The 10,000-nt window shown below is 36.8% G+C and overlaps 1 protein-coding gene across 1 annotated transcript in view; it reads left to right on the forward strand.

Moving 5' to 3' along the window:
* Positions 1 to 10,000, forward strand: part of LOC137655770 (serine/threonine-protein phosphatase 6 regulatory ankyrin repeat subunit B-like) — a 226,132-nt gene that overhangs the window by 150,998 nt on the left and 65,134 nt on the right. The window lies entirely within an intron of this gene.

The raw sequence follows: 10,000 nt of genomic DNA on the forward strand, positions 1-10,000 counted from the left end.
GTATAACTTAATCAGCTTGTTATTAAGAGAGAATAAAACAGCGTTTTAAGCATATTGACGAAGAAACAATATCGTTTTATTGAACTATGATATCCACAACAATCAATTTGCTAGGTTTATTAATTTCTTTAAATAAAACAAGAACTTGGAACGTTTTTGAAATATGTATATATAAATCCTTTTTTTTTTGTTTAATATTGAAATATATTACTAAAAATCAAATGACCTTGATCATCAGTATAACTTTCATTAGATAAAAATTATGAATGACAGTTGGTTATACCGTAGACCCATTGAAACACTGAGTAGATTCAAGGCTGACAATATGATGGAAAGGCAGGAAATGTGAATGAATAAAAGAATAAGTAAATATATTATCTCATAAATCCTTTTGAACATGAAGTGAAGTGTAAAGATTGTATTTTGTCTCATAAAAAAACCGGACAGAACTCTCAGAAATTTATCTAATGAATTTATATATAATGATTGTGTTAAGAAGATTTCAGAAGCTTTTATGTGTTATGATAAGTCTCATATTTTATTAACTGCAGGTCCTCATTTTCGTGCTTTTTATTATCATGAGGAGCGTGTCATTATTGTTATGAATCTAAACCTGGCGATGACCTTGAGGTCGCGAGAGCATCGTCACAGACGATACATGTGTTTATTTCATGTCTCTTCAAGCTATTGTTATCATATTTTCAAGTGTAAATTTATTGGCTGCTTTGATTTATAGTAAACAAATGTAGGTCAATGGCATATTTATGCCATTTCTTGGCTTTAACAAATATCCCTATTTATTCATTTATTTATCTATTTGTGTCAGGATATCAATATCACCACTCTTGATTCAGGGTTTCAAAAACAAAATAGAAAGTGATGATGTGGGTTATATACTTAATTTCTTCATAACGGATACTAATAACAAAAGAAGCCCTAATTAATGCCAAAACATCTTTCATAAGGCTGAAATTGATAGATTTTCATTGCCCCCAATGGTATGAGTCTGAAATTGACAGATGTTCTAAAATTGCATGGAATAGCATAAGCATGTTCAAAGATGAGTAGGTTCTGTGCTCAAGTTTTAATTGTTTTCTTACCTTTTGTAAAACTAGGGTCGAAGAATTAGCCTAGATAATTTAATATCTGATTAATGCAATATCTGTTTTTGCTTTATGTTTTCAAGTTAATTCATCTTCCACTGATCTTTGTTTTTATTTATTAGAATGGGGTTTTTGATTAAATTTTCAGGAGAGATGTTTTAAAATCAAGGCCTCACGCACCAACTTGTTATTGATGAAATATTTTTGGTCTTGTCAAAGAAATTCCTTTTCCTCTGCATCCACTGTAGTGTAAATACTGTCACCAACTCAAACAATAAATTAGGAGAAGCCTCTAGCAATAAGTAGGTCAACCAGAGTTGCCAATATCATCGAATGATTTTACCCATTCCTCAAGCAATCTTATTTCCTGGAGGTATTTCTCTCTATTGAAGAAGATTTAAGAATGTTAGGATATTATTATAGATATTTTGGGAGCACGACATGGGTATCGTGGTAACGAAACATTGAACGATATATGTGCAAATAATTTGATGACCTTGAAGTAAACTTTTCATTATATACGATTTATTGCTTACCCTGATTCTACATCTCTGCTGAATTGAATATTTTTGATGCCAGGGAAACTTTATTGTTTAATCAACGTTCATGTAGCGTATCATAAAATACACATCCTTGAAAAACCAAGAATTATCTTCGTCATAACTACTATTCTGAAATCAACTTGAGATTTAGTTTCGTAGAACTAGTTTTGATGTTTAAAAGACTTTTGTTGTCTTTTACAGAGTACAAAATTTCTAGTGTATTTTTACAGTAATCAGAAATAAAAATACAAATACTATACGTATATTTCTCCATTTTATCCAGAATCAAAGGAAAAAAATATCTAATGTTTATTTCCTGCAGTTTCTATGAAAGAAAATAAAAACACCTTGTGTTTATTCTATTCAGTTACTAGTAATTAAGCTATAAAGATTTTCTAAATTTAAACAAGAATATTAGAACAAATATTTTACGTGTATTTTTTTGAAGTTATTAACAATAAAAGTAGAAATACTTTATGTACGGTATATTTCCTACTAATACCTGCAATGAATCTACAAGGAATAAAAGAATGAATTTTCTAAATTTCTTGTTTCTGAATGAACTTGAAAGTATTAACACATTTTTGTACTAAGCTTTGAGATGCAATATATATATATATATATATATATATATATATATATATATATATATATATATATATATATATGCATATATATATATATATATATATATATATATATATATATATATATATATATATATATGTGTGTGTGTGTGTGTGTGTGTATTTTGTTAAGTTAGTTTATAAGATTGATGAGTCTTTTTTATTGCCGGCAATTCTTATCTTTTCTGGAGACATTGAACGAAATCCAGGACCAGTACGTCCTAAACTTTGTCATTGTCGTCTACTGTATTGGAATATTCGTGGTCTGCATGCAAATATTGAAGATCTTACAGTGGCATCCAAACAGTATGATATTCTTTTGCGCTCAGAGACTTTGGTTTCTCAAATAAGGGACTCATCTGAGCTCCATATAACTGGTTTTAAGAAGCTAATAATTATGAAACAGGATGCCATTCCTAGGCTCAGGGTAATGGCTATGTATATTAGGACTGAGTACCCTGCTTCTCATAAGTCTTCCTATTAATGGGGATGTCATGAAATTCAGGTAATAAAAGTTTGTGGAAGGCATAACAACCTATATTTTTGTTCGATGTACTGGAATCCAGGTATGGATGGTTCTATCTTCGATTGTCTTCTTACAATTATAGTTGATATAAAAGAAGTTGATAGAAGGGCCTCTCGGTTTTGTTGGTGATTTCAATGCTCACCATAGGGAATTGTTAAATTCTGTTTCTGCTACTGATAGCCATGGTTTAAGAGCTTTGGACTTTGCTTCTGAATCAAGCTGTCAGCAACTTATAAGTGGAGCTACTCACAGGTCTGGTGACTGCTTGGACCTCGTATATACTGACTCTTCTGGCGTTATAACATGTAAAGTGATCATGCTTTGATATCATTAGTAGAAAAGACTAAACCGCCTGTCATTGATGTGTCATACTCATGTAAGATCTATATAAAATCTATGAGCTAGATACTGGGTGGATAGTGGAATTTTTCTGTAATGAAAATAATAAGATCTTTCCAAATTGATTGCATTTATTAGTGACAAACCTTTGCAAAGAATACCACTGATTATTTAGTTTTGATTTACTAATAATCTACAAAACATTTAATATTAACCTAACAACTCCACATAGCATAATTTTGGTTAAGAGGAAACTACATCCTAAATAGAACAATCGCTGCTACCAAAAGGAATACTAACCAATAGTCCCTTTCGTCCCTAAAGGCCAATCACCCGACATCCTTCTCTTCCCTAATAGCCGATCACCTGACTCACTTCTTGTACCTAATAACCAATTACCTGACTTACTTCTCATCTCTAATAACCAATCACCAGACCTCCTTCTTGTCTTTAATAACCAATCACCTGACTCCCTTCTCATCCTCAATGACCCAACGCCTGACTTCCTTCTAGTCCCTAATAGCCAATCACCTGAATTCCTTTTCTCCCTAATAACCAAACACTTGACTCCCTTCTCGTCCCTAATGACCGATCAGGTGACTTCCTTCTTGTCCCTAATAACCAATCATCTGACTCTCTTCTCGTCCCTAATGACCAAACACCTGAATCTCTTCTCGTCCCCAATGACCAATCACTTGACTTCCTTTTTGCCCCTAATAACCAATCAGTTGACACCTGGTTCACCCCTAATGTCCAATCATCTGGTGCCTTTCTCGTTTTTCACAGCTAATCTTCTAACTCAATTTTCGTCCCTAATAACGAATCACATGACTTCCTTTTCGACCTTAATGACAAATCACTTAACTTCCTTCTCGTCCCTAGTAACCAATCTTGCGATTCACTACTCGTCCTTTTTGACCAATCACCTGACTTCCTTCTCGTCCATAATAACCAATCACCAGAATTCCTTCTCGTCCCTAATGACCAATCAGCTGATTCTCTTTCAGTCCCAAGTAACTAATCCCCTGACTTCTTTTCACCCCAAATAACCAGTCACCTGACACCCTTTTCCTCCCTAATGACCAATCACCTGACACCTTTATCGTCCTAATAATCAATATTTTGACTCTCTTTTCGTCCCTAAAAACGAATCACTTATTTCCTTCTTGATCCTAATGACCAATCACCTGACTCCCTTTTTGTCCCTAATAACCAATCACCTGACTCCCTTTTTGTCCTTTATAACCAATCACCTGACTCCCTTTTTGTCCCTAATAACCAATTGCCTGACTCCCTTTTTGTCTCTAATAACCAATCACCTGACTTCCTTCTCGACCCCAAATGGCCAATCACCTGACTCCGTTCTCTCCCTAAAAACCAATCACCTGACTCACTTCCTGTACCTAATGACTAATCACCTGACTTGATTCTTGATCCTAATAGCCAATCACTTGACTCTCTTCTTTCCCTAAAAACCAATCACCTGACACTTCTCGTTACTAATTACCAAACAGGTGACTCCCTTTTTACCCCTAAGACCCAATCAGCTGACTCCCTTCTTGTCTCTAATGACCAATCAACTGACTCTCTTCTCGTCCCCAATGACTAATTACCTGACTCCCTTTTCGTCCCTAATAACCAATCAGCTGACACCCTTCTCATCCTTTATAACCAATCTCCTAACTCCTTTTTCGTCCCTGATAACAAATATTCTGACTAATTTTTCCTTCTAAACCTTAATGACCAATCACCTGGCTCCCTTTCCAACCCTAATGACCAATCAGTTGACTTCCTTATCATCCTTAATAACCAATCACCTGACTCCCTTCTCATCTCTAATAACGAATCTTGTGACTACCTTCTTTCCCTTAATGACCAATCACCTGACTCCTTTCTCATCCCAATGACCAATCAGCTGACTTCCTTCTCGTCCTAGTAACCTATCACCTAAATTCCTTTTCTCCCTAATAACCAATCACCTGACTCCCTTCACATCCTTAATGACGAATCAACTGACTCCCTTCTCGTCCTTAATAATCAATCTTCTCAATACTTTTTCGTCTCTAATAACGAATCACCTGACTTCCTTTTCGACCTTAATAATCAATCACCCGTCTTCCCTCTCGTCCCTAGTGACCAATCACCTGACATCCTTCTCGTTTCTAATAACAAATCACCCGATTCCCTTCTCGTCCCTAATAACCAATCACCTGACTTCCATCTCGTCTCCAATGACCAATCACCTGTCTTCCTTCTTATACCTAATGGCCAATCATCTGATTTCTTTCTCGTCCCTATGACCAATCATCAGACCTAATTTTCGTCGTTAATGACCAATCTCCTGATCCCTTCTAGTCCCTAGCAACCAATTTTGTGACTCCCTTCTCGTCCCAAATGATCAATCACCTGACTTACCTTTCTTCCCCAATGACCAATCACCTGACTTCCTTCTCGTCCCTAATACCTAATCACTTGACTCCCTTCACATCCCCAATGATCAATCACCTTACTACCTTCTCGTCCCTTATAACAAATCACCTAAGTTACTTCTCTCCCTAATAACAAATCACCTGACTCTCCTCTCGTCCCTAATGATCAACCAGCTTACTAATTTTTTGTCCCTAATAACCAATCTCCTGACTCCCATCTCGTCCATAATGACCGAACACCTGAGTCTCTTCTCATCCCCAATGACCAATCACTTGTCTCCCTTTTCATCCCTAATACCAAATACAAAGACTCCCTTCTCGTCCCTAATAATCAATCTCCTGACTCCCCTCTCGTCCCTAATAACCAATCAGCTGACACCCATCTCGTCACTAATAACCAATCAGCTGACACCCATCTCGTCCCTAATAACCAATCACCAGACACCCTTCTCATCCTTAACAACCAGTCTCCCGACTCCTTTTCCGTCTCAAATAACCAATCATCTGACTTCCCTCTCGGCCTTAATGACCAATCACCTGACTCCCGTTTCGTCCCTAATATCCATTCAGCTGAAACTCTTCTCTCGTCCCTAATGACTAATCATCTGACTCCCTTCTTACCCTTAATAACCAATTTCCTGACTCCCTTTTTGTACCTAATAAAGAATTGCCTGATATCCTTCTCGCCTATGATGACCAATCACTTGACTCCCTTCTTGTAATATTGACTAATCACAAGATTTCCTTCTCATCCTTAATAACCAATCACCTGAATTCTTTCTCTCTATAAAAAACAATTACCTGACTCCCTTCTCGTCCATACAGACCTATCTCCTGAGTCCCTTTTTGTCCTTGATAACCAATTAGCTGACTCCATTCTTGTCCCTAATGACCAATCAACCGACTGTCTTCTCGTCCCCAATGACCAATCACCTGACTCTCTTTTCGTCTCTAATAAGCAATCACCTGACTTCCTTCACGTCCTTAATAACCAATCTTGTGACTCCCTTCTCGTCCCTAATGAAAAATTACCTGACGCCCTTCTCGTCCTTAATAGCCAATCAGCTGACATCCTTCTCGTCCCTATTGACCAATCAGCTGACGCATTCTCGTCCTTAATGACCAATCTCCTGACTCCCTTTTTGCCCCTAATAATGAATTGCCTGACATCCTGCTCTACCTTAATGACCAATCACCTGACTCACTTCTCATCCCTAAATAGAAAACACCTGACCGCCTTCTAATCACAAACAATCAATCTCCTGATGCCCTTCTTGTCCCTATTAATCAATCATCTGACTTCCTTCTCGTCCCTAATGACCAATCACCTGACTCTTCCCTCATCCCTAATGACCAATTACCTGACTTCCATCTCATCCCCAAAAACTACTCACCTGACAACATTTTCATCCGTAATAACCAACCACCTGACTCCCTTTTCGTTTCTAATGAGCAATCACCTGACTCTTTTCTCAACCCCACTGATAAATCACCTGACTTCCTTCTCGTCCCTAATGACCAATCACTTGACTTATGTCTGCTCGTTAATGACCAATCTCCTGGCTCCATTCTCGTCCCTAATGTCCAATCACTTGTCTCCCTTTGTGTCCCTAATAACCAACCACCTTACTTTATTTTCGTCTGTAATAACCAATCACCTGACTTTCTTCTCATCCCTAATAACCAATCGCCTGACCCCCTTCTCGTCCCTAATGACCGATCACCTGACTCCCTTCTCGTCCCTAGCAATAAATCTCTGGATTCCCTTATTGTCATTAATGACCAGTCATCTTACTCTCTTCTCGTCCATAATGAACAATCATCTGATGCCCTTTTTGTCATAAATAACTAATCAGCTGACTTCCTTTTCGTCCCTAATAATCAATCATCGGTCTCCCTTCTCGCCCTAATGACCAATCACTTGATTTCCTTCTCGTCCCTAATGACCAAGCACCTGACTCCCTTTGCCTCCCTAATAACCAACTACCTGACTCCCTTCTCGTCTCTAACCAGCAATCACCTGACTCCTTTCTCATCCCCACTGACAAATCACCTGATATCCTTCTCGTCCCTAATAACCAATCAGGTGTTTCCTTTCTCATCCCCAATGAGCAATCTCCTGACTCCCTTCTCGTCTTAAATAATCAGTCACCATACTCCCTTCTCGTCAGTAATAACCCATCCCGTGACTCACTTCTTATCCCTAATAACCAATCACCTGACTTCCCTTCTGCCCCTAGTAACTAATCATCTACAGTAACTCTCTTCTTTTCCCTAATGACCAATCACCTGACTTCCCTTTCATCCATAGTGACTAATCACCCGACTTCCTTCTCATCCCTAATGACCAATCAGCTGATTCCCTTCTCGTTCTTAAGAACCAATCTTCTTACTCCCTTTTTGTCCCTAATAACCAATAACCTGACTTCCTTTTCGTCCATAAATTCCAGTCACCTGATTCTCTTCTAGTCATTAATGACCACTCTCTTGACTCCATTCTCGTCCATAATGACCAATCTATTGACTTCCTTTTCGTCCCTAATAACCAACCTCCTGTCTTTCTTTTTATCCCTAATAACCAATCATCTGACTTCCCTCTGTATCTAATGACCAGTCACCAGACTCCCTTTTCCTCCCTAATAACCAGTTAAATCATTTCTCCCTTCTCGTCTTTAAAAGACCAATTACCTGACTCACTTCTCGTCCCTAATAAAATAACCATTCACCTGACTTTCTTCTCGTCCCTATTAACGAATCCCCTGAATTCCTTCTCTTCCCAAATAACAATCTCTTGACTCCCTCCTCGTCTCTAATAAGTAATCACCTAACTCCCTTCTCGTCCCGAATAACCAATTACTGGACTTTTTTTTCGTCGTTAATGACCAGTCACTTAACTCCCTTCTCGTTCCTCATAACCAATCTCCTGACTCCTTTCGCATCCCAAATGACCAATCACCTTACTTGCTTCCGGTCCTGATTAGAAATACCAGACTTCTTTTCTTTCAGTCAATTATTTTAGCAATTCAAGATCTTAGCACATACAGCATATAATGATAGTTGATACAATTTAACATGATAATTATCCCAAAAAACAACATGGCAGTGTTATTTGAATCTTATGAAAACTACGAGGTAGAAAAAGAGGAAATATATTTCATCTGAAGATGATATAATGATATAATTATTCTACCTAACACTATGCAGTAATTCTATATAAATCTTGATACCCGTTGTAGAAATACAACAATGCTATGTAAATTTAGTTTCAATGAAACACACACATGCTCGCTATGAGTAAAATGTTATTGCAATAAGGTTGAAATCAATTAGACAGAATCTCAAAATGTTTCTCTTTTTCGATTTTGGAAAAAGCATAATCAATTTTCTGCGAACTGGTTGTTATCAATTCTTGTCATAGTAGATTTTGAATGACTAAGATGCGATAAATGGGATATATGATACTGAATTCTTTCCTCTATGATCCATTTTATTCTGACATTATAAAAGGGTTTTCATGTTTTAGGGCTGACTGATATCCCCAATCAGGTCTGTAATATCTTGAAAAATTATAAGAGGAAGAAATATTCAAGTGATGATCAAATAGATATTTCACATCGGTTTCGCACATATAGAATTAATGTTTAATGAAGGATAGGAATAGTCAAATAGTAAAAGCCAATTACCTATGGTGGACGAAATAAACTTTTGAGGATATTCTAGACTTTACAGGAACCTCTGCTCTATCTACTTACCATATAAAGAAAACCACCACTATTAAGACATTAATGTTTTATTAGCCCTTAATATGATTTTATAAGACAAGGGCAAATGAATTAGACAAAGACAAAGCATTAGAAATATATCTGATTTCTTCTCCTCGATCATTTTTGAGCTTCCTGAACCAGAAGGTAGCAATATTTTGTTTTCTATTTTACTGAGTGATTTCCAACTTCCTTTCCTGTAAAATGTGGGATAATTTGCAGGACATTTTAGGGTAACCATTTTTCAAACCAATGCATCAAGGTAGCGAACTCAATAAAGCAAAACAGCTTTCATAATGTCAGCGTTTTATGATTCAATGTCCTTTTATGACTACCTAATTGGATGGAGTATGATGTGAGCTTCAAGAAACAATATTTTTTTATTTTAAATTCAAGAAATTCTGAACGCCATAAAATAAAGCAATGACGTCATTGACTTCTATAGCCTGCTTATAATTTGGAGTAAATAGTCCACTGAAGAATTCTATTTCTTTTCGTACAAGTGGACTTGATTCTGAACATAGTAATATTCGTTTTATCGACGTTGAGTTGGAAACCATGAACACGCACAGACATATTTATGAATAAAGCTCATGCATACTGTATGTATATCATATCACTCATAGATTTATATAACCTTCAGCTCGTAGGACATTAACCTCTTATGAGCCTAA

Source organism: Palaemon carinicauda, chromosome 16 (assembly GCF_036898095.1).
Source record: "Palaemon carinicauda isolate YSFRI2023 chromosome 16, ASM3689809v2, whole genome shotgun sequence".
NCBI classification, from domain to species: domain Eukaryota; kingdom Metazoa; phylum Arthropoda; class Malacostraca; order Decapoda; family Palaemonidae; genus Palaemon; species Palaemon carinicauda.